The 26,207-nt window shown below is 44.7% G+C and overlaps 1 protein-coding gene across 5 annotated transcripts in view; it reads left to right on the forward strand.

Moving 5' to 3' along the window:
- Positions 1–9,199: 9,199 nt before the first annotated feature.
- ABHD6 (abhydrolase domain containing 6, acylglycerol lipase) overlaps positions 9,200–26,207 on the forward strand; it is a 53,430-nt gene continuing 36,422 nt past the window's right edge. Inside the window, exon 1 of one of the 5 annotated variants that reach the window (XM_060109788.1) lies at positions 9,200–9,246. The gene's annotated coding sequence lies outside the window, so the exon portion shown is untranslated. Of the gene's footprint in view, positions 9,247–9,542; positions 9,909–19,518; positions 19,552–26,207 lie in introns of those variants that run through there. The other 4 variants (XM_060109785.1, XM_060109784.1, XM_060109787.1 and 1 more) reach the window with 4 other exon arrangements.

Raw genomic sequence — 26,207 nt, forward strand, 5'->3', positions numbered from 1 at the left:
TTCTGATTTTGAAAGAAGTATTCCTAACTTTTTCATTATTGATGATCATACTTGCTCAAACTGTAGGTCTTTGGTAAATGCCTTTTAACTGGTTAAGGAAGTTCTCTTAGTTTCCTAAGAGTTATTACCATAAGGGACTGTTGAATTTTACTTTAAAATTTTGCAACTATTTAGATGATATTTTAGTTTTTCTTTAATATATTGATGAGGTTAACTACAAGAATATTTTTCCTATCTTGGTTATGAAGTATCAAACTTTTTATATATTGCTGGACTCAATTTCCTAATATTTTACTTAGGATTTTTACTTGTTTTTGAGTTATTTATGAGTAATATTGGTCTGATTATTTTGGTACAGAATTTACATTGGCATTGTAGAGTGAGTTGGGAATATGTCCTTTCTTTGTATTTTCCAGAGGAGCCTATAAGAGAGTAGAATGATCTATTCCTTGAAAGTTTAGATGTGCTTCTAAACTTTCTTAATGTTTCTGGACTTAAAGTTTTCCTTTGATTAAAGATTTCTTCAGTATCTTTAGTAATTATAAGATACGTTTTCTATGGTTTAGAACTGACATTTTGCTGATGAATTGAACTCTTTATGCAGTGATTGTCTCCATCCTTAATAATATTTTTTGTTAGTCTATGTTATCTAACATTAATTTAGCTACACTAGCTTTCTTTCAGATAGTATTTGTCAGGTATATAATTTTTTACTTTCAACCTTTCCAGATTCCTATGTTTTGGGAGTACCTCCTGAAACAGTGCCTCAGATTTTTTTAACATTCAGTTTGACAACTTCTGATTTTTAACTGAGGCGTTTAGCTAATTTACATTTATTGTGATAGTATACCTGGACTTATTTTTACTATCTTTTTTGGGGGCGGAAAGTGTCACTTTTTAATATACTTCTTTTGGGTTGATTGGTGTTTGTTTTTTTATTGGCTTATGTCATTTCCCTCCTTCTATTGGTTCAAAAGATATATATGCATGTATGTTTGTACGTACATATATATGTGTCTTATTTGTATTATTTTAGTGAATACCATTGACTTTTTACCACACATATTTAACAAGGGCCAAAGTTATTACACTAATTCACTTCTCACACAAATGCAAAGGCATTAGGACACTTTAACTCCAATCACCTCTTTTCTAATTTATTGTTCCCAGCATTTTAGTTCTTACCTTGTATTAAACCTATAAATTTTATATTATTATAGTCCCCATGATTGTTTTCTACTGACAGTTTTGTTTAGATTCACCATATTTACCAATTTCTTCACTCACTATTCCTGTTTTCATTTCAGTTCTTGAGTCATGCTTCTTCTTTCTGAAGTATATCTTAGAAGTTCAGTTAGTCAAGTCTTCCAGTTGTAAAATCACTTTGTTTTAATCCGTATTTCACCCTCATTCTTTTTTTTTTCTTTTTAATATTTAGCTTGTATTTAGGATCTGTTCTTACAAAGACAACTTGAGTCTTTACACAGCAAGATCTCAAAGTCTGGCAAGATGCCTGCACTGTGAGAGGTACGTAGGGACTGAGACTGTTCTCGAACCAGTAGAATCACCTCTACAAGCCCACACTCATCCTGGAGTATATTCTCAGACTAATTTTTCTTTTTTTTTTTTTTTTTTTCTTTTTGCAGTATGCGGGCCTCTCACTGCTGTGGCCTCTCCCGTTGCGGAGCACAGGCTCCGGACGCGCAGGCCCAGCGGCCACGGCCCACGGGCCCAGCCGCTCCGCGGCATGTGGGATCCTCCCAGACCGGGGCACGAACCCGTATCCCCCGCATCGGCAGGCGGACTCTTAACCACTGCGCCACCAGGGAGGCCCTAATTTTTCTTTTTCATCCTTAATTATTTCAGTATTTACCTCTCAAAGATAGACATAAATGAAAAGAACGATAATAACATAGCAAACATATCAAAACACAATACCATGATCGTATCTAAATTATTTTTAAAACCAGGAATCTGCTTTTTTTTTTTTTGACAAAGATTATATGTTTTACTTATTAGAGGTATCTAAAGGTAGTCACATTCATAGAGACATAAAGTAAAATGTTGGCTACTAGTGGTGGAGGTAAGGGGGAAATAGGGAATTATTGTTTAGGGGTATAGAGTTCCAGGTTTGTAAGATGAAAAACTTCTCTCAGACTAATTTTTTCTGTACCCCGCAGCCTGTGGGATCGTCCCTGACCAGGGATTGAACCGCACCCCCTGCAGTGGAAACGTGGAGTCTTAACCACTGGACCACCAGGGAAGTCCCTCTTAAGATGGTGAGTATCCAATTCCCAGGTCTTTGAAGATATTATTCTACTATCCTTTAGCTTCCAATGTTGCCATTGAGAAATCTGCTATCTGATTCCTTCTTTTGTGAGTAATGTTTTTTTAATATCTAGTTGCTTTTGAGATCTTTTGTCTTTAGTGTTCTGCAGTTTCACTACAATGTTTCTTGGTGTGGATTTCCTATTATTTATCCTGCTTTATATGTTATGTTTCCTACATCTATGGAGTCATGTCTTTTTTCTGCTCTGGAAATTCTCAGCCATTACTCCTTCAAATTTGGCCTCTCCTTCCTTCTTCTTTGATGTTGATTAAATGGATTTTTAGATCTTCTCAGTCTATCCTGCATATTCCATATCTTTTTTCCTGTTTTTCATATCATATCACTGTGCTAATATGTCTGAGTAATTTCCTTAGATATGTCTTCCAAATCACCATATTTGATTAATCATGATCTATGAGGATACTGGGTGCTCTCTTATGGAGAGCATCCTTATTTGTGCTTGGAGTGAAGGAACGCTACCCACCTGAGGCTGCTCTAGCCATTTGAGGGTCCTGATAAATATGGGACTCTCACGTGCAGCTTCTTCAACTTAGAGCTGAAGGCTTAGTCTCCCAATATTGTTTATGGGTCTGCTATACATATCTGGTCTTGAGACAACCATGCATTTCACATTTATTTACTGCTCACTGCCCCCTACTCTTTTTTTTTCTTCTTTTTCTTCCCTACTCTTATTTTAACACACTTTCAGCCAAGCAACCCATGACAAAGTCTATTTTATCCAAGATAGAGGTGTTTTGAGAAGAAGGGTGTTTCAGAATATCTGGTCCATGGTATGCTGAGATACCATTTGAATTTTAAAAGCCTAAAGATGGGACTGTTAAATTTCACCACGTTTTTGGCATATTCCAAATTATTGAAACAATTTTGAACCCTGATTTTCTTCCCAGCTTTGTTCGATTTAAAATTTGATGACAAGTTCAGATTTCTGTTTATCTAAATTCTTTTTTTTTTTTTAATGTCATGGACATAGAATTGGAGAATTTCCATTAGAAAATTGCTTCCAGGGGCTTCCCTGGTGGTGTGGTGGTTGAGAGTCTGCCTGCCGATGCAGGGGACGCGGGTTCGTGCCCCGGTCCGGGAGGATCCCACGTGCCGCGGAGCGGCTGCGTCTGTGAGCCATGGCCGCTGAGCCTGCGCGTCCGGAGCCTGTGCTCCGCAACGGGAGAGGCCACAACAGTGAGAGGCCCGCGTACCGCAAGAAAAAGAAAATTGCTTCCAGTCTGATATTGTCAGATTAAAGAAAGTTGGGCCACTGTTGTTTAACCTTCTACGAATCCACTGAGCTGTGATGTTATACAGTCTAGATTGCTTCGTCTTGCCCATAAACAGGTAATAAAATGTTTTGTCCAAAGCCTACTACAGTCTGTATACAGTTCCTACAGCAGTCTTCAGATCTACTTATGCTAGTAACTGTTGAAAAATCCTTCCTTTGGAGTGATTATGCATGCTGAACCCATGTGAGCTCTTGGTAGTTACCTATTTTGTTTCGGTTTAATAATCATGCTCAGTACTTTGCTAGAAATCAACACCATCCCTCTTGGTCTCTAGATTCCTATATCAATCTTTCTCCCTATTTGAAGTGGGACCCTATCTCTAATTAGAGTCTTGTGGCATGCCTTCTCGAAGATCACTGAATACGTCTCCGAGGTCATACCCAAATATCCTTTTGGTTCCCTGGGCAATAATTTCTTTTGATCTGGTAACTGGGACTAATTATTTAGGTTGTTGGGTGTTCTTTCCATGTCTTTTCTTCCTATCCTGGACTTGGTTTCCCTCTTCGTGATGTTCTAACCTGACCAAATGGAAGCTCTTTCTGTGTGATGAAGATGAAGCAAACAGGAACCTGGTGGTTTTGCTTTCCCTTTGCCATCTGTTAGCATTACATATGCTCAGTTCCTTTTTTAAAATTCATCTTCTTGATCCAAATCTGAATTTAAATTAAACTTTTTCTGTCTTTGGCATTCCAGTCTCAACCATTCTGAGTATTAGTCTCTCTTGCTGCTTGTTAAAAGTTCAGGTTAATCTTTTGGAGAATTTCCATTATCTTCTAACTTATACACAGGTGATTGGAAAATATTTGTACAGTGTTGGGGAGGAAGAAAATTTCCTCTACCCTTGTAAGTTCTTTTGGCTGGTCTAAGAATTAAACTGACATGAGACACATTAACAGACGAAAATCAAACAAAAGTTTAATAATGTGTATATAAGGGAGAGACCCAGGAGAACTGAGTAACTTGCAAACATGGCCCAAACCCTCACCTTAAATATCATCTTTGGCTAAAGACACAAAAGGATGTTTGAGGGTAGTGGTTTGGGACTTTACAGGGGAGAAGGCAAGTCACATGAAGATGGAAAAGCAAATGTTTGGTAAATAAGTGTTTGCTGGGCCAGGCAGAGACAGTGGACACAGAGTGAACTCTGTTCTCTAGGCCCTGCTGGGGTTTCCCCCACCATGCCTACTCCATATTCTTTGCAGGTATGTCTGATGATAACTCTATCCTGGGAACAGTCCCTTTATCTAAATTGTTTAGGCAGCTAAGGGGGAGGTAAAAAGAAAGATTTCCTGAGTCTTCTGTTTCTTAAAAGTAAGGAACCTAAATTAATCCTCATGCCAAAGAGACATATTTTGAGGTGGCAAATTTTGCTCCCCTGCAGCAGTCACATTGCTCTCTCAAAGGCTTCCCTTTCCTTCCCATCCAGGATCTTCTCTGACCTAGGACTGCGCTCAACCGGCATTTTCAACAAATGAACCAATAGTGTAAGAACTGTTGTTTTAGAGCCTCCTGATTATTGAGTCCTTCTTTCCATGATCATATGCTACATTTTGACATATGTTGACTTGTTGTCTCATGATATATTCTTATTTCTTAACTCTTCCTTTGATGTTCTGTTTTGGGGGTGTGTAATAATTCACCCTGTAATTTAGACTAGAGTCAAAATGTATCTCCCACAACTTGATCCTATGCATAAACAGAGGCTTGACAGTTATTTAATTCACAAATAAATGTATAAGCAGTATTTTGAATTTTTTGTAAAGAAGATGCTTTTTTGCCTAAAAATGTTAGTAGTTCATAGATTTGCAGATATAAGCTGCAAGGTGAGCTTTGCCATACCTTTCATAATTAATTCCATTACTAGTTTTGGCAGTAGGCATCTTAGTGGTTAGAACATAGATTTTGTGTTCATACACAGCTTGGTTTGGATTCTGGCTGTATCAGCTGTGTGATCTTGGGTAGCTTAACCTCTTTGAGCCTCAGTTTCCTCATCTGTAAAATGGGGCTAATAATAGTACCCACTTCATAGAGTTGTTGGGATGATTCACTGAGATAATATATGTAAAGCACTGAGCACAAAGTGAGACACACAGGAAGAGCTCAACACGTGGTAGCTAATATTTGCCTGCTCTGTGCTACTCATCATGTTGGCCCCTGGGGAGATGGAGGTGGAAAAGGAGTTCACAACTCAGTGGAGTCAAGAGTCACTGAAATGAGTAAATATAGCTTCATGTACAATGTGGTACAAGGGTATGAATGATGGAACAGTTAATTTTTTTTAATAGTGTGGTTTTTAAAATAAATTTATCTTATTTATTTATTTTTGGCTGCACTGGGTCTTCATTGCTGCGTGTGAGCTTTCTCTAGTCTCAGCGAGCAGGGGCTACTCTTCCTTGTGGTGCGTGGGCTTCTCATCGCGGTGGCTTCTCTTGTGGAGCTCGGGCTCTAGGTGTGCAGGCTTCCGTAGTTGTGGCACGCCGGCTCAGTAGTTGAGGCTCGTGGGCTTTAGAGCGCAGGCTCAGTAGTTGTGGTGTATGGGCTTAGTTGCTCCATGGCATGTGGGATCTTCCTGGACCAGGGCTCGAACCCGTGTCCCCTGCGTTGGCAGGCGGATTCTTAACCACTGCGCCACCAGGGAAGCCCCAGAACAGTTAATTTTGCATAGGTAATCAGGGAAGGCTGCTTCAAGGTGGTGACATCTGAATAGCCTATTGGGCAGGAGGCTCAGTGGTTGGCTCAGAATTGCCATGCAGTAAATTTTTGGAGAATGGATTGTGCAAATGGCTCATAGGCCCAGGGATGCTGCCCAGCTGGCATCTGTGTACATGTGGTATCATGTATTTTTCATTTTTCTCCTATGTATATTTCTATATATATACTATTGACTTTTTAAAAAATTTTATTTCTTTATCTTTGGCTGCATTGGGTCTTCGTTGTTGCACGTGGGCCTTTCTCAAGTTGCGGTGAGCAGGGGCTACTCTTCGTTGTGGTGCACAGGCTTCTCACTGCGGTGGCTTCTCTTGCAGAGCATAGGCTCTAGGTGCACAGGCTTCAGTAGTTGTGGCACGCGGGCTCAGTAGTTGTGGCTGGCGGCTCTAGAGTGCAGGCTCAGTAGTTGTGGCACACGGGCTTAGTTGCTCTGTGGCATGTGGGATCTTCCTGGACCAGGGCTCAAACTCATGTCTCCCTCATTGGCAGGCGGATTCTTAACCACTGTGCCACCAGGGAAGCCCTCCATATACTAGCATTTAAGTCTCAGCCATGTTGCGTTTGTACTTGGCCTTTGTACTTATTGTTACTCATAATTCCATCAGAGCTTGTGTGTGATCCTTGATTGAATAGTTACTAATATTTTCTTCTTATTAAAAGACTCTAAGTCCTTTGGGGCAAGATGTGTTCACCAGAGTGTACCTGGAATGTAGTAGGTCCTTGGTAATATTCGATGGATGAATGAATGAATGAATGAATGAACTTCTTTGACTGGTGGCCCCACCACTGGCTATGGGATCTTGAGTGAGTCAGTTAACCCCTCAGTGCTCCCATCTGTAAAGTGGGTTAGCACATCTCACAGGGTTACTGTGAGGACTCAGTGAGGTGATGTCCAGTGCCTGATCAGTAATAAGTGTGCATTAAACCGTGGTGACCATTGGCACCACTCAGTTCTGACTGGTATGCTGCTGAGTCCAAGAGATGTCCATAGACTGTGTGGCAGGGTGAAGTCTGGGGCCCTTTGCTGCACCAGCTGGCAGAGGAGAGGTTTCCAAACTCTTTCCTAATGCTGGGGTGAGACCTGTCATGTAATAAGGAGTTTATACTTAAAATGACTGAAGGTGCCATTAGGAATGTGGATTGCCCCTGGGACTGTTCCCTGGCCTCCCACCCACCGCTGATTCCTCAGAGACAGTGAATGGGGCATTGCTGACTTGAGGTGGGACCACAGGTGAGTCCCCTCCTCTCCTCCTGCCTTCTGAGCTTCACTGTGAAACAGAAGCTAATTAAGGCTTCTTTCCTGTCAGTCACCAGGTGGAGAAGAGTCACAGGAAAGGTGACTCCCACCTGGAGCTCAGTGTATCTAAATAAAAAACTCTGGGGGGAAAAAAAAAAACCTCTCTGGATTTAGAAACTCCAGACCCTAGGAGGCCTCTGGGGCCACAAACTATGAATTAGAAGAAGAGATGAATTACCCATTTTTAAGGTTTTGGAGAGGAAAAAAAATTAAATGTAAAAGACAGGTGTTTTCCAGTGTTCCAATACACCAGGTAAAGCTTATTGATGGCTTCCAGCGTGGGGTCTTCCAGGAAGTCATCCATGCATTTCACTCCCTTATTTATTCATTCACCCCCTCGCTGTCTGGGGAATGCTCCCGGAAACAGAGATTGCTAATAGGTGGTAAGTGAGGACTAAAGGCCAGTCTTAGCCCCTGCTGCCTCTCTGGGCCTGCTCTGGGGGTGTGGAAGGACTGCTAGTTTGAGGAGAGGTAAGGACAGAGAAGGTAACATGGCCTTTGATGAATAAATTGTCCCCAAAGCTCTGAGAACAAGTCCATGAAGCAAGTCACATGAAGCTCTTGAAGTCTGAATGATGAGGTGGCCAACATCTTAGAAGAAGATGCTCCCGCTCCAGCCAGGGAGATTGTCCCAAACTCTGGATGGATTCCAGCAGCCCTGACAGAAGCAGATTTTACAGGGTGGTCACCAGTGGCCTCAGAGATTCACCTTTGCCATATCTCTGGGGCTTCTCATCCACGTCCCATTCTTAAAACCCAAGACCTGCCCAACTCAGCCAGCCTTTGCCAGTCTGGAGGGCTTGGCAGGCCCGAGGCTGCCTTTGTGGTGGATTTAAATGGACAAGAGAGTCCTGCTGGGTACTGGTCCCACCTAGGTCTGGAGTGAGAAGCAGACAAGCCAGGGACTCAGTGCAGGAGGAAGACACCTCTGCCGCAGCCACCACCACCACACACACACACACAAACACACACACACACACACACACACACACACACTGCTCAGCACATAGCAAGTGCTCAGTAAATATTTGTTAAGTGAATGAATAAGTACTTTGGTGGAAGAAGCCCACAATACAGTGTGGGTCCAAAGGGAACTTAAGGAAGGCTTCCTAGAGGAAGTGACATTTGAATTGAGGTATGGAAAAGAGAGAGGAAGGAGTAGCCAGGCCAAGTAGGAAAGGATGAGAGCTCTTGGCAAAGGCCGAGGTGGTAGAGTTCAGCCTAGGCGCCCTTGGAATGCTAGGAAATGAAGCTGGAGTGGTAAACTGAGGCCAGATGTTCAAAAACCTAGGCTTTGTGGCAGATAAGTTAGATAGAAAACAGTACTTGAATTTTAATGGGTGATAACTTTTATGCTCCCCTTCCTATTTTTTTGGCCTAGTGAGGTTTAATTGTCCTTAAAATGAAGAAATGGCCATAGCGGGCATTTAACCAGTGGTGGCTGAAAGCCTTATAAGATGGCTATTTTTGTCCCCAAGAGCTTTGGAGCTAGACGATCCAGGGTTGGAATTCCCAGTTCTGTCCTTTACAGGGCAAGCCTCTCTTCTCAGAATTCTGAAACAGGAAGCCAAGCACAATGTCCACCTCATAGAATCAAATGAGATAACCCATATAAGGTAGGGTTACTTTGCTTGCACGAGAACCTGTCTGTCTCTCCGAGCCCTTCGGGGTCAGAGATCCAGCCTGAGTTACTGCCGGGTGCGGGGCCCAGCAGCGCTAGGCACACAATAGGTGCTCAGTAAATGAAACAATGCCGCGAAGAATTCTGGCGTCTCATTGTGAAACTGTGTGTGGCCCTCTAGGTTCCGATCCCGCCCTCAGGCCGCAAGTGAGCGCTTTCGGGGCGGGGCTGGGGTGTTTGGATTCTTCCCCTCTTCCCCCACCCCCGCCCCTGGCTCCGCGGCGTGAAAACAGTAGGCGCTATTGGATGCCTGGAGACGGGTTGCTGGGGTCGGGTTGTGCGGAATACTAACTTTACACTCCGGGCTTAATGCTATAAGCCGGGGGCGCCGGGGAGTGGGAAGTTCTCGCCCCTGAACCCCCAAGACAGAACGCGACAGCCAGGGAGCAGCGCTGGGGGCCGGGCGCGGGCGGAGCCGGCTTTTCTGTCGGAGGACGTAGGCCCTCACGCAGCGCCTTTAAGGCTCCCATCCGAGCCGGCCCCGGAGCTGAGAGCGGCGCGGGCGCGGGCGTTGCTGCTGGACCTGAGCAGGGGCCCGGGGCCGAGGACAGGCGTTTAGATAGTGCGGCTGGTCCCAGGCGGCTGAGGTCAGGTGAGGTGAGCGCTGGGGGGGGGGGGGGCGGGGGGGGCGGGCTGAGGCGGGGTGGGGGTGTGCACGTCTAGGAGGGAGTATCCGGGGGCTCCTCCAATGGCCCCGTGACCTACCTTCCACTTACCGAGTGCGGGCTGCCTGGCTTCCCGCCAAGCGGCACGAGGTGAAGAAGGGTCGGGAACCTGCACCTCTCTTTTTACTCCGTTCCCCCGCCCTGGCATCAGCCCCTGCGCGCTTCCTTCCGGTGCCTGGATAGGTTTGACATTCCCGAATCCCTGGTCCCCCTACTTCCCGGGCCCGAGGTGCCTGCTTTCCTAAGGCCGCGGACAAGGTGCGGATGGGTCAGGGACCTGCAACCTCTTTCTATTTGGCCTCCCCACGGCTTGCGCCATCATCAATCCGTGTGCGCTCCCCACCCAAGTGCCTGGGTGGTTTGGAGGCTCCTGCAACCCCGTTTCTCCCACTTTCTGGGGAAGGGCTGCTGCTCGGCTGCCCTCCCAGCCGCAGTCACCTGCTCCCGTCCTGCCCCCAGACATCTGCACCCCTCAAGACCTCTCCCAGCCCAAACCGACCTCCAGCAGCCTTTCAGCTCCCCTTTCCCCAGCCTGCCCCAATTCCCTTGCCCTTGCGCCCTCTCCTCCCCCCAGCTGGCGAGTCAGGATACTGGTCCAAACACCCTGACAGTCCGGAGCCGGCCGGCCGACAACCGCAGCATCTCCAGCCCACTCCTGCAAGGGCTTCCTGGCAGTCTTGGAAATGCGGATTGTGTAACGCCAGCTGCAGGGCAGAGCACGTGTGGGTTTGCACCCCTGAACCCGCAGTTGAGTGGAGGAGGCCAAGTTGACAGAGTGAGGTAGGGAGGGAGGAAGAGGGTGCCAGAGGGTGAAAAGGCTGTGCATCCAGGCCAAGATATGAGTCCTTTTTTGTGCCCCCGGGCCTGGCTGTTTAAATAACAAAAGGTCCCTACTGAGACCAGAGGCCAGCATTTGTCTCACCTCTCACCGGCTCAGAAATCCCTAACGGCCGACTCCACCTGGCTGGGAGTTAAAAATAGTTTATTATTAATGATAGCTGACGTACAATAAGCAAGTACAGGGTGTCAGGCCCTTTCCTAAGCACCTTAAAAAAACTTACCTGCCTTATTCCTCCCAACAGCCCCATGAGGTAGGTGCCACCACTGTGCCCATTTCTTAGAGGAGGAATGTGAGGGGTTCAGATATGGTTCCCTCCCAGGACACAGTGAGTCTGACCTCAAAGCCCCTATTCTGAACCACTAGACTTATTTTATTGTTACTAATAAATTCTTATCAACAATATTTTTAAAATATAGGAAGTTAAAAATTAGAGAAATTGGGGCTTCCCTGGTGGCGCAGTGGTTGGGAATCCGCCTGTCGACGCAGGGGACACGGGTTCGTGCCCCAGTCCGGGAGGATCCCACGTGCCGTGGAGCGGCTGGGCCCGTGGGCCATGTCCGCTGGGCCTGCGCGTCCGGAGCCTGTGTTCCACAACGGGAGAGGCCACAGCAGTGAGAGGCCCGCGTACCGCAAAAAAAAAAAAATCAGAGAAATTAATAACCTGTGTTCCTACCATCAGTTTGTTTTTCTAAAATTAGGTTTTCAGACCAGCAAGAGATCCTTGGTAGCCTCCTCAAGGATACTGATGCCCAGAGGGGAGAAGGGACTTGCTTGAGGACACACAGCCTGACAGTGCCAGGACCGGGGTGCAAAACAGGTTCTGGGATAGTTACTTGGGTACCTCCTGGGCTCTCTGATGCTGCCTCCTTCAGCCTAGGCCCCTGGAGACCCTGCCCCCTCCCCCTCTGCATTGGGACCTCCCCTTTCCTTCTCTGCTTCCTTTGCTCTAGCCCAGGCTAGTGAACACACATTCTTCCTGCTGCTGCCTTTGCTTAGGCTGACCCCACCTCTGGGAATGCCCTGCATGGAATCTCTAATGTCTAAATTGTCACAAGTTCAGAAATAACAGAAGTAAAACCGATGAATCACCAAACTAGTAATTAGTAAAAATTTATTGTGCACACACCAAAAAGACAGAACCCGGAGCACTCAAACCAAAACAATGGAATGAGGCTCAGGGATATATTATTATAAAGCAGCTTACATAGGGAGAAAGCAGTGATGCTTTATTCTTTACGGTGGTTGCTTATAGTATTAGAATTTTCTTAAATACAGGGAATTGGTTAATAGTTACCTCATATCAACCTTGGGAAACAGTTAAGGTTTTGCTTATGATTTTTAGGGACAAGCAAGAAATGACCCAGGTCAAGTTAGTCTTGCAAAATAAATTAAGCTTTGTTCGTATGACTAAACTGGTCTCATCTGCTCAGGGAATTTTTAAGGCTGCTCTCCATTGTTGTTGTTGTTGTTTTTTTTGCGGTACGCGGGCGTCTCACTGTTGTGGCCTCTCCCGTTGTGGAGCACAGGCTCCGGACGTGCAGGCTCAGCGGCCATGGCTCATGGGCCCAGCCGCTCCGTGGCATGTGGGATCTTCCCGGACCGGGGCACGAACCCGTGTCCCCTGCATCGGCAGGCGGACTCTCAACCACTGCACCACCAGGGAAGCCCCTTCCTTTTGTTTTTGATTTAACAAAATATTACCCACCCCTTAGGGTCTAGCTCATCTGTCCCCTCCAAGAACAGTCCCCTGATTTTTCCCCTGCCCCCAACTAAAATTTGTTTCTCCCTTGCTGGGATCCTACTACCTTCTACTCCCATGATGGCGTTTGGAAAGTTCTGCAGCACGCATCTGTCTTGTCCTCTTGGGTGCAGTTGTGCTGGTAGGATCACGAGTGTTCCCCAAGACTCCTTTTCCACCTGCCTGGTGAAGCCCCAGGACAGAGAAAGAGGTCCATGGGGGATGGGGTGGTTTCTGAAGTAAGGATAAGCTCGGGATTTCTGAACCCTGCTACCCCAAACTCCCTTCACTGAGCTGCAGCTGATCAAAGAGAGAATGGCTCAGTGTGGTACCGAATGTTATAATTACATGTTTGTTTTTGTTTACAACCCAAAGGATTCCCACCAGAAAATCAGAGAGTCTTGGGTCCAAATCCCATTCCTACCACTTGGTAGCTGTGTGGCCATGGGCCAGTTACCTAAACTCTGAGCCTCAGCTTCTGGTAATAGTACCTGCTTCAGAAGGCAGTGGTGAGATTTAGATAAAATAAAGCACGGGGCCTAGCATGTGGTAAGCACTCGATAAGTACCAGCTATTATGAAGAGTAAGCACCACTTTGAATTACTGGAGAATTATTAACTCATTATTAAATGGCTCATACTGACTCTGCTTAGAGGTGGGTCAAGGGAGTTTGGGCCAAGGAGAGGTAAGCATTTTTTTTTCTTTTAATTTATTATTATTTTTTAAAGATTCTGTACTTTATTTTTTATTTATTTATTTTTGGCTGCACTGGGTCTTTGTTGATGCACTCGAGCTTTCTTTAGTTGGGGTGAGCGGGGACTACTCTTTGTTGCGGTGCGTGGGCTTCTCATTGCAGTGGCTTCTCTTGTTGCAGAGCACAAGCTCTAGGCGCGCAGGCTTCAGTAGTTGTGGCGTGCAGGCTCAGTAGTTGTGGCTCGCTGGCTCTAGAGCGCAGGCTTAGTAGTTGTGGCGCATGGGCTTCGTTGCTCTGTGGCATGGGGGATCTTCCCAGACCAGGGCTCGAACCCATGTCCCCTGCATTGGCAGGCGGATTCTTAACCACTGTGCCACCAGGGAAGCCCTCTTTTAATTTTTATAGGAGTATAGTTGATTTACAATTTTTTTTTTGAGATAAATATTTTTTGTACTCAGGAAGGCCGGTGAGAGTTTCTTCAACTCCCAACCATCCATTGCCTTTACAGTGAGATAGAATTGCCTTTCTATTTGTTAGCTTTTTAAACATTTATGAGCTACTAGTTCTGTGAGAATCTGCATACCTGGAATGAATGCGTGAATGCGGTTTGTTCAACTGTAAGTGATTATGAAACTTAATGATAGGAGAAAAAAGTCTTGCTCTTAGCGATGACCTTGGTTTTCATTGTGTGTGGGTTCAGGCCTATCTTGGGGGCAAGAGGTTCCATGCAAAAGTTATCTGGGTTTGGAGGGAAGGAAAGCAAGAGTGTTTTATCCTAGTACTCTAATGAACTGCTAAGAGTGGAAATCAACTTCCCTGTATCGTGTTCTTTTCCAGCTCCTGGTTATTCTGATGACTAGATCAATTATTACAATGATGAGTGTTCAAAAGAAGAGGGCCAGGAATGCCCCCCTCAAAGCTGTGTTTGGAATATGCTGGGAAGCTAGTTATGCAAGTTGAAAAAAATTTTTTATTTAAAAATTTCTCCTAAATTGTTTCTTTGTTGGAATACATTAGGATCCCATTTGATAATTTAAGGACTGTTGAGTTTAGATGTTTTAAGACATAACGTTTTGTAAGTTTCACAGTTCTACGGAATTTAGCAGACTTTAGGACTTTTCTTTATTTCTGTGACCCTGTAGGGACATAAACACTTATTGTACTATCCTGTTACAATGACCTTTAGCCACATGTGGCTATTTAAATTAAAATTAATTCAAATTAAATAAAATTAAAAATTTGGTTCTTCAGTCACACTAGCCACATTTCAAGTGCTCATGTGCCATGTGGCCAGCAGCTACCATATTAAGCAGAGCAAATAGAGAACATTTCTGTCTTCACAGAAAGTCCTATGGGATAGCACTGTTTATAAGGCCATGGGAAAGCCACTTGATTATGGGGTTAGGTTCCCTTCTTTCTGGCACGTCATCTGCAGGCCAAGAAATGGAGTGTGCAGAGGATGTTTTACTGTCAAGAACGAGGATGTTAATAAATCCCCTTAGCCTCATTTTGGCTGAATGGCTCACTGGCTTTTTTTTTTTTTTTTTTTTTGCGGTACGCGGGCCTCTCACTGCTGTGGCCTCTCCCGCTGCGGGGCACAGGCTCTGGACGCGCAGGCTCAGCGGCCGTGGCTCACGGGCCCAGCCGCTCTGCAGCACGTGGGATCCTCCCGGACCGGGGCACGAACCTGTGTCCCCTGCATCGGCAGGCGGACTCTCAACCACTGCGCCACCAGGGAAGCCCGGCTCACTGGCTTTTAACACTGCCAGATTCAAAGGATGGGAGAGAGGGTGGAATCAGATGAAATGTCTCTGGGCAGTGCATCTCCTGGCTGCATGTTAGAACCTTCTAGAGAAGGTTAAAAAGTACCCATGCCTGGACTCTGCCCCAGGCCAGCTGAATCTGAATCTCTGAGGGTGGTCCCTGGAATCCCAGGAATCTGTATTTTTTTTAAAGCTCCCTGGGGGGTTCTGTTGTGCAGACCGGGTTGAGAACCACTGCCTTCAAGAGAACAACTGCCGGGCCTCCCTGGTGGCGCAGTGGTTAAGAGTCCGCCTGCCGACGCAGGGGATACGGGTTCGTGCCCCGGTCTGGGAGGATCCCATATGCCGCGGAGCGGCTGGGCCCGTGAGCCATGGCCGCTGGGCCTGCGCATCCGGAGCCTGTGCTCCGCAACGGGAGAGGCCACAACAGTGAGAGGCCCGCATACCGCAAAAAGAAAAAAAAAAAAAAAGAGAACAACTGCCTTCTAGACTGTGCCCTTAAAAAAAAAAATTCCTGAGCACTGTAAGAAAATGTGTCAAGGTAGATTTGGTGAGTGGCTACAAATGTTCCTCACTGATTAACTACAGTAATAAAGGTTGGAATTGAGTGAGCTCACTTCCTGTAGAAGTGGTCTCCCCTGAGGGCAGCTTTCCCCCTAGGGAGCATTTGGCAGCATCTGGAGACATTTTTGCTTGTCACAACTTGGGGGCCTCTCTCCAGTGGACCGATGCGGGGATACTGTTAATTACCCTCACAATGCATAGGAAATGCATAGGAAAGCCCCTCACAACAAAGAATTAATCCGGCCCCAAAGACATAATTTTTGCAAACCAAAGTCCTCCCTAACCTTGGATGTAGTTGCCTCTTCAGAAGAGGTCAAGGGGGCTTCCCTGGTGGCGCAGTGGTTAAGAATCCACCTGCCGATGCAGGGGACACGGGTTAGAGCCCTGGTCTGGGAAGATCCCACATGCAGGAGCAGCTAAGCCCGTGCACCACAACTACTGAGCCTGCGTGCCACAACTGCTGAAGCCCACGTGCCTAGAGCCCATGCTCCGCAACAAGAGAAGCCACCGCAATGAGAAACCCGCACACCGCAACAAAGAGCAGCCCCCGCTCGCCACAGCTAGAGAAGGCCGGGGTGCAGCAACGAAGACCCAAAGCAGCCAAAAATTTAAGAAAAAAAAAAAAAGATATATAGAGATCAAGATATCCTGCTAAACAGAACCCTCAGAAAACCTCTTGATCATATTTCAGGTTTTTCAATCCCAGAAGCTGTGTAGGGTGTTGCTGTCTGTGGTTGGATGCCTTTGGGGCTGTACCAGGGAAGCTGCTGATTCAGGGAAGCTCTACCTCCTGCTGAAGGTGTGGGCAGGTTCTTACTTACACTGCTGCAGGTTGAGATCCTCTTCTTGTGAAGTAATTACCCAAAGTGACAGCAGCCTTTCTCCTAGGTGGTTTAAGCTGTGGCTTTTGGATGTTGGTATTGGGTGTTTGATCTATGATATACCCAGAATAGGATTCAAGCTTGGACTTCCCTGGCGGTCCAGTGGTTAAGACTCTGCACTTCCACTGCAAGGGGCACGGGTTCTATCCCTGGTCTGGGAAGTTCCACATGCTGCGTGGTACAGCACCCCCCCCACAAAAAAAAAAACGATTATATGGAATAGAATTCAAGCCTTGTATGTGATGAAGTTTAGGAATTGAGCTATGGGTTACACTGTGGGAATATAAAGATAGCAGGCATCTGAACAGATCTGGGCACAGTGGCAGTGCAGGGTGATGGAGGTGTGGTGTTTCTGAACACAAGTTCGTGTGCCCGACACGAAAGGCCAAACGAACCAAAACGTCAGATTTTGGAGCAGAGAAAGTTTATTGCAGGGCCAAGCAAGGAGAACAGGTGACTCATGCTCAAAACCCCCAAACTCCCTGGTGGTTTTGGGGGAGACCATTTTAAAGTCAAATTTGGGGTGCGGGCTGCAGGTTGTGAGTTTCTTCTGATTGGTTGGTGGTGAGGTAACAGGGTAGTGCTCCAGGAATCTTGCGCTCATCCTGAAGTTACCATCCTCCACCTGGGTGGGGGACTTAGAAGAGGTCAAAGATACTGTGATGTATATTCCCTGAGGAGGAACCAGGACCCTGCCCCAAGGCTGCACTATTCTGAGGGCTCCTCTGTTTCTGCATTCCCTCTCTTCCCTGATTAGCAACTGTTTGAATCTTCCCTTTGGAACTCAGGGAAGGTCAAGGAGGCTGAGTGAAGCCTACAAACAAGAAATGGAGGACACAAAAGGGCTTTTGTGCCTAGGAGGCCCCCATAGGGCCCTGCTCGGTTTCAGTGGCAGGGCTTTCTAGCGCCGCCTAGGAAGGCAGGGCACTCTTCCCAGCTGTGCTGTAAGCAGTCGCACCCGCCAGTCACTGCTTTGAGCAGTCCCCATGCATCATCTCATTTTGTCCCCACACTGAGGCTCTGAGAGGTTCAGTGACTTGCCAAGGTCACACACGGATCAGTGACAGAGCAGAGAACTGAACCCAGGTTATGGAACTGCGCAGCTGAACCCTCAGAGGAGCATTTACAGATGGGGTAATGTTTTCGTAGCCAAGACTTGAAGGTTGAGCGGGAGCTCACCAGGCAGGCGCGTGCTAGGGAGAGGGGAGCATTTGTGCCAAAGCTGTGCGGGTGTGAAGGAGCGTAAGGCGTCGGGATTGCAGATCATTCAGGGAAGGCTGGGGCGGGGGCCTTCCATGTCATGCTGAGGGCCACTGTGAGCCACCAGTGGAGTAGGGGCAGAGGAGAGAAGAGCTGTGTGCCATTGGGCACCTGGCTTAACCTCTCTGGGTCTCGCCTTCCCATCTGAACTGGAGCCTCTAAAGCTACACTGCTCTGATGAGGAATGTTCATTTTATTGGTGGCCGTAATGAGCAAAGTGAAGGAATGGCCTGCAGTGACGCTGCTGGGGCCGCCCTGCTGATTCATGGCTTTCATGCTTTCACTTGGTATTTATACCAAGTGCCCACCAAGTGTTACCGAGTCCAAGCTCGCTCTGCTCGCCGCACAAGAGGCCGGTGAATCGGAGACGAGGTGTTGAGGCAAGGAAGACGACTTTATTCCGAAAGCTGGCTGACCGAGAAGATGGCAGACTAGTGTCTCTGATAAACCATCTTATCTGGGTTTGGATGCCAGTTTCTTTTATAGAATCAGAGAGGGGGAGGTGGTGAGGAAGTAAAGTAATAAGGCAGAATAGAGAGGGAGAGGCGGAGAGGAAGTAAAGTAAAAGGGCCATCGTCTTGCAGAACATCTCCTCGAATGACCAGCCTCCGTGAGGGGATGTGTTAGTTTCTTTTTTTCTTGCAGCCGTTCACAGGTGGGCAGGGTTCCCTGAGGCAGGCCATTATGTATGAGTATAATAACAAAAGCAACGAAAAGCAAAGGTTAGAGTCAAGCAGGTCCAACGTGGGGTCCCATTTAGCTCTTCCCTTGCCCTTCACACAAGGGCAAGGCACGTGTATGCTAAAGTGCCATGGCAGATGCAGAGACGTAGTAAGACTTGTCTTCAAGGAGCTTGCAGCCTAGTGGAGGGTACAGCCCGTGTTTTCGCGAGTATTATGGTAAAAGATGCAGGTCATAAATACTTGTAGGCATGGAGAATGAAGCCGAGGTTGCTAATGGCTGGGGGACTGAGGAGATAACTCTTAGTTCTGCCAGAAAGATTTGTTAGGAGATGGGGATAGATAGAGGGTATCGTCCAGGTCGACAGAAAATGGGGCAGTGGAGAACAATACAAAGCCAGTTCAGGCACAGTCTCCAGAGGGTCAGATTATCAGCCTATCTAGTAACAGATTCCCCATAGTTTCCAGGTTTTAGCGGAGAAGCAGACGTTATAACAGGAAAATATTCATTAATGGACTTGCCACTTACAAACTTGGGTCCCACCCCATCGTGCCTCCCTCTCTTTTCAACACTGGTGTCCAGCCATGCTCCAGGAGCATCCACCTCTTGGTCATCGTCTCTCCCAGGTCGTAAGGACATTTTACAAATACAAGACAAACCTTGGAGAGAGAGACATGGGATTTCATGAACTCACCGCAGAAGCCGCTCGACTGTGGAGGCAGTAATAGATGGGGTCTGGCAACGTGACACCTGTTAGTTGATGATGAGAGGGCGGGACTTGAAAATCAAAGGATTGAGAGGCCTGGGGCAAAGCAGTAAAGCATTTTTGCAAAAAAAACGTCCCCTGTATAAAAGCGCTGTGACAACCAAATGTTAACTGGAAGGACTTACCATACTCTAAGGCAATTTACGTGCGATTTATTCTTTGTTCTAAGAATTAAATTAGCACAGGATGGCAGTTATGACTTAAATTTTGTTCCATATTTGCTATTGATCTTAAGATAGACAGATTTTGATTTTTGTTTACTTATTTGGATAAAGTTCTAAACAAAACTGTTTTAACTATGACATTTTGAGCGTGGCATCCTCTTTTTCTGATGCTGATTTCCCTGTGTTACAGAGATCTCTGGGGAAGAGATTCTGGCTAAAGAAGGTAGGGACCAGCTCATGAAGGGCTGTGAATGCTGAACCACATTCTGGGAGCCAGAGATCTTGTCCTGGTAGAACCTGCCAGCTGTTTATAACAGGGCTCCTTTTTGTCTCATACTGGCTTTGTCCCTGCAGTTAGAAAATACTGTAGACCAGCTTCCCTCCTTTAGAAATGACAAAGCCCTCTTTAATCTCCTTGCTTTTCTTTTGAGTTCGGAGCACAGATTCGAGCCATGGGAGAGTGTTTTGGGGCCCTGAGGTTCTATTTCAGGCCTTCTGCTATTGCATACCCATATAGAGGGCTTTTAATTCCTTTCAGTCATGTGGAAAATAGTCACTTATGTGATGTTCTTTCTAGCACTTTACCTTTGAGAGCTGATCTCCGCCAATGACAGTGCATGTGTTCGCATTAATTCATAGAGCAGTGTTTGAATTAAAGCTTGTTCTGGGCTCCCTGAGAGCCTGAAGACTTTGTGGTCCTTGGAGGTAAAGGGTCAAGTGGCTTTTGGCTCCTCTTTTATCCAGTGGAAGACTGGCTTGTATTTCTGTAGGGTTTTCTTGCTTTAAGCATGATTTCAAGCAGGTGGTTATTTCAGACTAATCACCATAGCCTACATCTTGATCCCAGAGGCTGCTGCTTTGAAGGTGCTGGGCTAGTTCAGGATACGTTGTGCATGCTTCATTGCCTTGCTTCTTGGCCAATATGATTTTTTTTAGGAGATATGCCACTGGGTACATAAGCCACCTGCCTTCCAGCTGAGCCCCTGATTGATCTGCCTGCCTCTCTCTCCTCGGGCTGTGTCCCTTCTCCTCAGGATTGGGTAGCAGGATTTTCTGGTTCTCTGATTCTCTGTGTACAGGGCCAGCCTGCTAGGCTGAGCTTCCTTGCCCACAGTGCTGCCCCAGGTAGCAGAAGCCTGGCATGGGGCTGTGGGCTTGGCTGGCTCTTGAGCAAAAACCCCCATGGGGAATCAGCTGCTAGTGATTTGGTACAAAGCAGGACGGAGTGAATCTTCTTATCAGTACCTTTCCCAGAACCATGAAGGAGATACACTTTCTGTGGCTATTGAGCATGTGAAATGTGGTTAGCGCAGCTGAGGAGCTGAATTTTATGTTTTATTTAGTTTTGATCATTTTAAATTTAAACAGTCACCATGTGGCTAGTGGCTACTGTATTGAACAATGTAGGATAGACCATTGTACTTGAGGAGTTTATATTGTATTTTAAAAAATATTTTATTTTATTTACTTATTTTAATTTTTGGCTGCATCGGGTCTTAGTTGTGGCACGCGGGCTCTCTTCTTTGCGGCTCGCAGGCTCTTCACTGTGGTGCATGGGCTTCTCTCTAGTTGCGTCGTGCAGGTTTTCTGTTCTCTAGTTGTGACGTTTGGGGTCTGTAGTTTGTGGCACGCGGACTCAGTAGTTGCGGCGCACGGGCTTAGTTGCCCTGCGGCACGTGGGATCTTAGTTACCCGACCCGGGATCGAACCCGCGTCCCCTGCATTGCAGGACGGATTCTTTAGCACTGGACCACCAGGGGAGTCCCTATATTGTATTTTTTAATTAAATAGGGAAAACCTTGAACATGCACATGGTAGCAATTCAAAAGGTACAAAAGGATATCAGTGAAAAGTCTCCCTCATCTCTGCCCCTGGCCTCTCAGTTTCCTTCCCAGCCCCAGTCATGATTACCATCTGTATCCATCCTGAAACATTTTACACACATATAAGCATAACATGCATATTTCTCTCTCTCTCTCTCTCTCTCTCTCTCTCAGTGCAAGAGTTGTTATTCTACCCATTCTCTGTTCCTTGCATTTTTAGTTAACAGTGTACCTTGGAGGTCATTACCAGTAGAGACAAATATGCCTCATTATTTTAATGGCTTATAGTTAATTTTATTTGTATTTAATGGCTATACATTATACTTCTTTATAAAGTTGTACCATCATTTACATAACATATCCCCTACGAGTGGGCATGTGAGTTCCAATTTTTTTTGCCATGATAAGTAATACTATAACAAGTAACCCTTCACAGACATGTTCTCAAACATGTTCAGATCTGAACACAAATCAGTTCCTAGAAATTAGATTATTAGATCAAAGGTATGTGTACTGTACCTTGCTGCAGATTTTGCCAAAATGCCATCTGTAGGGTTTGTTGATGGGAGTATAAATTTGTACCTTGCGTGAGGGCATCTATTTTCCCACGGCCCCAGCAGCACAGTCTGTTATTACACTTTTTGTTCTTTGCCAATACAATAAACAAAGATCACCATCGCCTTGTAGGTTTAATTTGCATTTCTCTTGTAAATGAGATTGAGCATCTTTTTATATGTCGAAGAGTCATCTGTATTTCCTTTCTGTTACATGAACTACTGAGATCATTCGCCCGTTTTTCTACTGGATTTTGTTGTTGTTTTTATTGATATGTAGGAACCCTTTATTAGTCTGTCATCTCTGATATGTATTGACACATTTTAACCTTGTTCATGATATCCTTTTTTTTAATATTTATTTTATTTATTATTTATTTAATTTATTAATTTGGTTGTGCCGGGTCTTAGCTGTGGCAGGCAGGCTCCTTAGTTGCGGCTCGCTGGCTCCTTAGTTGCAGCTCACAGGCTCCTCAGTTGTGGCATGCGAACTCTTAGTTTCGGCATGCATGTGGGATCTAGTTCCCTGACCAGGGATTGAACCTGGGCCCCCAGCATTGGGAGTGTGGAGTCTTAACCACTGCACTACCAGGGAAGTCCCATGATACCCCTTTCCATGTGGACATTTAAAAACATTTTTATGTAGTCAGCTTATTAATCTTTATGTTATGGCACCTAGGTTTAAAATCTTAACTTAGAAAGGCTTTCCCTGTGAAGAGATGTTTTCAAACAGAGTTCTAATGTTTTCTTCTAGAATGTTCATGGTGGTTTTTTTTTTTTTTTAATTTTTAAATTTAATTTTATTTATTTTTTTATACAGCAGGTTCTTATTAGTCATCAATTTTATACACATCAGTGTATACGTGTCAATCCCAATCGCCCAGTTCATCCCCCCCGACCGCTTTCCCCCCTTGGTGTCTATACGTTTGTTCTCTACATCTGTGACTCAACTTCTTCCCTGCAAACTGGTTCATCTGTACCATTTTTCTAGGTTCCACATACATGCGTTAATATATGATATTTGTACTTCACTCTGTATGACAGTCTAGATCCATCCACATCTCAACAAATGACCCAATTTCGTTCCTTTTTATGGCTGAGTAATATTCCATTGTATATATGTACCACATCTTCTTTATCCATTCGTCTGTCGATGCACATTTAGGTTGCTTCCATGACCTGGCTATTTGCCCAGTAGTGGGATTGCTGGATCATATGGTAATTCTATTTTTAGTTTTTTTTTTTTTTTTTTTTTTTTTGCAGTACGCGGGCCTCTCACTGTTGTGGCCTCTCCCGTTGCGGAGCACAGGCTCCGGACACGCAGGCTCAGCGGCCATGGCTCACGGGCACAGTCGCTCTGCGGCATGTGGGATCTTCCCGGACCGGGGCACGAACCCGTGTCCCCCGCATCGGCAGGCGGCCTCTCAACAACTGCGCCACCAGGGAAGCCCTATTTTTAGTTTTTTAAGGAATCTCCATACTGTTCTCCATAGTGGCTGTATCAATTTACATTCCCACCAACAGTGCAAGAGGGTTCCCTTTTCTCCACACCCTCTCCAGCATTTGTTGTTTGTAGATTTTCTGATGATGCCCATTCTAACTGGTGTGAAGTAATACCTCATTGTAGTTTTGATTTGCATTTGTCTAATCATTAGTGATGTTGAGCAGCTTTTCATGTGCTTCTTGGCCATCTGTATATCTTTTTTGGAGAAATGTCTATTTAGGTCTTCTGCCCATTTTTGATTGGTCTGTTTGTTTTTTGAATATTGAGCTGCATGAGCTGTTTATATATTTTGGAGATTAATCCTTTGTCCATTGATTCGTTTGCAAATATTTTCTCCCATTCTGAGGGTTGTCTTTTCATCTTGTTTATGGTTTCCTTTGCTGTGCAAAAGCTTTGAAGTTTCATTAGGTCCCATTTGTTTATTTTTGTTTTTATTTCCATTACTCTAGGAGGTGGATCAAAAAAGATTTTGCTGTGATTTATGTCAAAGAGTGTTCTTCCTATGTTTTCCTCTAAGAGTTTGATAGTGTCTGGCCTTACATTTTGGTCTCGAATCCATTTTGGGTTTATTTTTGTGTATGGCATGGGGGAGTGTTCTAATTTCATTCTTTTACATGTAGCTGTCCAGTTTTCCCAGCACCACTTACTGAAGAGACTGTCTTTTCTCCACTGTATATCTTTGCCTCCTTTGTCATATATTAGTTGACCATAGGTGCATGGGTTTATCTCTGGGCTTTCTCTCTTGTTCCATTGATCTATGTTTCTGTTTTTGTGCCAGTACCATATTGTCTTGATTACTGTAGCTTTGTAGTATAGTCTGAAGTCAGAGAGTCTGATGTAAGGTTAGATTGTTTATTTGAGTTGTTTCTTGAGGTAGACTTGTATAGCTATAAACTTCCCTCTTAGAACTGCTTTTGCTGCATCCCATAGGTTTTGGATCATCATGTTTTCATTGTCATTTGTCTCTAGGTATTTTTTGATTTCCTCTTTGATTTCTTCAGTGATTTCTTGGTTATTTAGTAATGTATTGTTTAGCCTCCATGTGTTTGTGTTTTTACGTTTTTTTCCCTGTAATTCATTTCTACTCTCATAGCACTGTGGTCAGAAAAGATGCTTGATATGATTTCAATTTTCTTAAATTTACTGAGGCTTGATTTGTGACCCAAGATGTGATCTATCCTGGAGAATGTTCCGTGTGCACTTCAGAAGAAAGTGTAATCTGCTGTTTTTCGATGGACTGTCCTATAAATATCAATTAAATCTATCTGGTCTATTGTGTCATTTAAAGCTTCTGTTTCCTTATTTATTTTCATTTTGGATGATCTGTCCATTGGTGTAAGTGAGGTGTTAAAGTCCCCCACTATTATTGTGTTACTGTCGATTTCCTCTTTATATTATAGCTGTTAGCAGTTGCCGTATGTATTGAGGTGCTCCTATGTTGGGTGCATATATATTTATAATTGTTATATGTTCTTGGATTGACCCCTTGATCATTATGTAGTGTCCTTCCTTTTCTCTTGTAACATTCTTTTTTTTTATTTTTTTTTATTTTTTATTTTTTTATTTTTTTATTTTTTTATTTATTTTATTTCAAAGTCCATTTTATCTGATATGAGTATTGCTACTCCAGCTTTCTTTTGATTTCCATTTGCATGGAATACCTTTTTCCATTCTCTCACTTTCAGTCTGTATGTGTCCCTAGGTCTGAAGTGGTTCTCTTGTAGACAGCATATATATACGGGTCTTGTTTTTGTATCTATTCAGCAAGCTTATGTCTTTGGGTTGGAACATTTAATCCATTTACATTTAAGGTAGTTATCGATATGTATGTTTCTATTACCATTTTCTTAACTGTTTTGGGTTTGTTTTTGTAGGTCCTTTTCTTCTTTTGTGTTTTCCACTTAGAGATGTTCCTTTAGCATTTGTTGTAGAGCTGGTTTGGTGGTGCTGAATTCTCTTAGCTTTTGCTTGTCTGTGAAGCTTTTGATTTCTCTGTCGAATCTGAATGAGATCCTTGCCTGGTAGAGTAATCTTGGTTGTGCGTTCTTCCCTTTCATCACTTTAAGTATATCGTGTCACTCCCTTCTGGCTTGTAGAGTTTCTGCTGAGAAATCAGCTTTTAACCTTATGGGAGTTCCCTGGTATGTTATTTGTTGTTTTTCCCTTGCTGCTTTCAATAATTTTCCTTTGTCTTTAATATTTGCCAGTTTGATTACTGTGTGTCTCGGCATGTTTCTCCTTAGGTTTATCCTGCCTGGGACTCTGCGCTTCCTAGACTTGGGTGGCTGTTTCCTTTCTGATGTTAGGGAAGTTTTCGACTATGATCTCTTCACATATTTTCTCTGGTCCTCTCTCTCTCTCTTCTCCTTCTGGGACCCCTATAATGTGAATGTTGTTGCGTTTAATGTTGTCTCAGAAGTCTCTTAGGCTGTCTTCATTTCTTTTCATTCTTTTTTTCTTTATTCTGTTCTGCAGCAGTGAATTCCACCATTCTGTGTTCCAGGTCACTTATCCGTTCTTCTGCCTCAGTTATGCTGCTATTGATTCCTTCTAGTGTAGTTTTCATTTCAGTTATTGTATTGTTCATCTCTGTTTGTTTGTTCTTTAATTCTTCTAGGTCTTTGTTAAACATTTCTTGCATCTTCTCGATCTTTGCCTCCATTCTTTTTCCGAGGTCCTGGATCATCTTCACTATCGTTATTCTGAATTCTTTTTCTGGAAGGTTGCCTGTCTCCACTTCATTTAGTTGTTTTTCTGGGGTTTTATCTTGTTCCTTCATCTGATACATAGCCCTCTGCCTTTTCATCTTGTCTATCTTTCTGTGAATGTGGTTTTTGTTCCACAGGCTGCAGGATTGTAGTTCTTCTTGCTTCTGCTTTCTGCTCTCTGGTGGATGCAGCTATCTCAGTGTTATTTTTTTATGTTTAATTCCTTGACCCCTCTGAAATAATTCAGGGGTTTTGTGATCTTCAGTCACCCATCTACCTGTCTCCTCATT

This window comes from Mesoplodon densirostris, chromosome 10 (genome assembly GCF_025265405.1).
Source record: "Mesoplodon densirostris isolate mMesDen1 chromosome 10, mMesDen1 primary haplotype, whole genome shotgun sequence".
Lineage (NCBI taxonomy): Eukaryota > Metazoa > Chordata > Mammalia > Artiodactyla > Ziphiidae > Mesoplodon > Mesoplodon densirostris.